We start from the raw sequence: 2,926 nt of genomic DNA, 5'->3' as shown, positions 1-2,926 counted from the left end.
AAATGACTCTTCATGTCAGTACGCGCGAGTGTCATGGGGATGATTTCAGGGCACGTGACTGTCTGTTTTAACAGTAGCAGCTTGTTTGAGTGGTTCTATTGACAGAGGAGACTGGGGCGGCCCAGCTACGCTCAGACGCAGTGGCGTGCTGAAGGGTGTGCTGAGGTCGGGGGACCCCTGCCCATTTCTTTAACTGAATAATCTCACAGTTCCCCCCCCCCCCCCCCCCCCTTTGAATGCGGGGTTGTTGGGGGTTTTTCTCCCTCTTTTTTAGACTAGTCTGTTAGTCAGATTGCTCTCTCCTTTTTAATCAAAGTATTAATGAATGCCAGAAATAACTATGACGCTGCCCTAGTGGAATGCAGTGTCATAGCATGGTGAGACATTCATAACCAGGTAAAAGATAAGCATATGTTTGTTGATGCTAAATGTTACTTATCAACACAGCAGATAGCTACGCATGTTTTATGCTTTTCCTGACACAACCGAAAAGGAGCCTTGAATGTCTGGCTGGACTTGAACTAGAAACCTTTCACTTCTCAAACAAATCCATAAATCACCACACAACAGAGCAACTGCTTGCTAGCACCTTATGTTGATTTATTGGTCCAATTCTAGGTGTGATAATTCTCAACATGGGTGTTGCTTTCCAAGCTGCTTCCTTTGTCTGGGTAGCAACAGTTCAGTTCAGCACCACAAGTACTTTTCACCCTAACATAGGCTACGTCCACACTAGCCTGGATAGATTTGAAAACGGCGTTTTTGTCTGAAAACGCTCCGCGACCACACTATCATTTTCAGTCGTTTTCACAGAGTTGTGCGTTCACACTGAAAACGCTTATGTTCCAGTACTGCGCATGCATGAAACGCAAGACGGTTTGACCTGCCTCATTTCTGTCTGCCATTTGTTTACTGTCCGGCTCTTTGAAACGTTGCAACAAAATGTCGAGGAAAAGCACCAAGTTTTTTAAATGGACTAACGATGAGGTGGAGTTGTTGCTGCGAGTAACACAAAAGTACAAAGTTGCAAAAGCGAGTGAGAATTAAAGAATTTGAAGAAAAGCTATCTGGAGCATGTACAAACTGATATTAATCTTTAATAGGGCTGTCAAAATTGAGAGCAAACAAAACCACTGCTGTGTACTGCCCTCCGCTATCGTAGTTTAATTGGTTACTTGACTGCATCACATGACTAAAATGTGTCATCATTTTCAAAAAGTCTCAGTTTTTGCTGTCCACACTGCGATGCAAAAGCACCGTTTTCAAATGTATGCGTTTTCGAGAGCGTTTTAAAAACGCGGCATTTTCCTTGAGTGAAAACGCCGTCTCAGTATGGACGGGAGGCTAAAACGGAGAGAAAACAATGCGTTTTCGTTTGAAAACACATTAGTGTGGACGTAGCCATAGGATCCCGTGTCATCTGCTTGCTACTGTTTATGGAGTTTTCTTCACCAAGATCGATGCACATGCTACAGTTTCACTTGCTAACCTGGAAAATTGTAGCTAATAACTATCTGATTAGCAGAAGGTGCATTTCCATTTTTATGCAAATTTTTAACAACACAGTTTCATTTTCTTTTTGAATAGAAATGTGAAAAAAATTGTACTTGGTGAAGATTATGAAGGTTTGAAAAGGTTGAAGAGTTTGGATTGAAATAATTCAAGTCATCATTACTGGTGCGGCCTCATCTTCTGCAATGGTTTAAAAGCACCTGAGTGGAGAATGACCACCAGCTGCTTACAACAATAAACTGATAATACTCAGTCCCTCAGTATTTTGTGCTTCACCTGCTTTGATAAGCTTGCTTTTTTTTACTGCAGCTACTACATGCTAATGCTAATGCTAATGTTGTACTGTGCATTAGCACTTACTGATACTCCAAAACGACCACTTTTGAACACAGTGCTTGTTGCTAAGTTTAAGTAGTGGAGTGTGCAGGTCTAATTGTCTTAGGTTTTCCAGATTTGGTTACAGGGTAAAAGCAGGTTGGAGATCTAAAAGCTCAATACTAATTTTAGAAGATCTGACTCAGCCTTACTTGTTAATGAAAACAATGTTCGCACCCCCACGAGTGCCAATCAGTTTAAGTTGTTCTAGCGAAGATTTCATGAAAATGCTCACTGAGCTCTTTTTTTTCCCTCTCTGCTCCAGTGTTTGCCGTAGAGGAAGAAGTTCAATACTGCTGCAGGGAATGAGATTGTGCTTTAGTTGGACGCCTACCAAAAGATTTCTCCTATTTATTCAAGAGAGCCGCTCTGGTTTTCTGCCACTTTTCAGAATGAACACTCTGCAACTTTTTCTAATAAAGTTTCCCTTTTGTTGCAGCCCTCAAGAAAGCAGTGTTTAGGGATTGATTCTTACCTTGTATCATAGATGGCATACAGCTTTTTGTTTCCATCAACAGCATTCCTGCAAACACAGAAAAGAAAAGATTACTTTCCGTGTGAGTACGGTGACTTTTACAGACTCGTTCCATGTCCCTACAGGAGATTTGTTCCCGATCCAGTTTTATTGCACATTGTTAGAAACACGCAAGTACCAGTTGTTGCTGCAGTATCACAAGCCAATCTTTCTACTTGTACTTGTGTTGTGGAATTTAAAATAACCCAGTCATTTGGAAGTAAGTCGACCGTAACCCTTTGAAATAAATGCAGATTCCTGTCGTAGAGGGTTCTCTGTGCCTCCTTGAGAAGCACAGAGTGACATGTTGTCTCTTCAAGTAGTCTGGACCACTAACCACCAAACCGGGACCCAGTTTTTAAAATGTCCCACTTAGGTCAGGACCACAATAATCTCAGAGAAATGGAGAAAGCATCAGTCCAAACTAAATGGCTTATTTTTAACCACTGCCTCCTCCATGTAAGTAAGCACACTGAAAAGCAATAAAGCACATGAATCGAGCCATTAATACAAAACACTAGTGAG

The sequence above is a fragment of the Copadichromis virginalis genome, linkage group LG23 (assembly GCF_057382275.1).
Source record: "Copadichromis virginalis isolate Kocher_CV1m ecotype Utaka linkage group LG23, C_Virginalis_male_GT1.1, whole genome shotgun sequence".
NCBI lineage: Eukaryota > Metazoa > Chordata > Actinopteri > Cichliformes > Cichlidae > Copadichromis > Copadichromis virginalis.
This window is presented reverse-complemented; position numbering follows the sequence as displayed.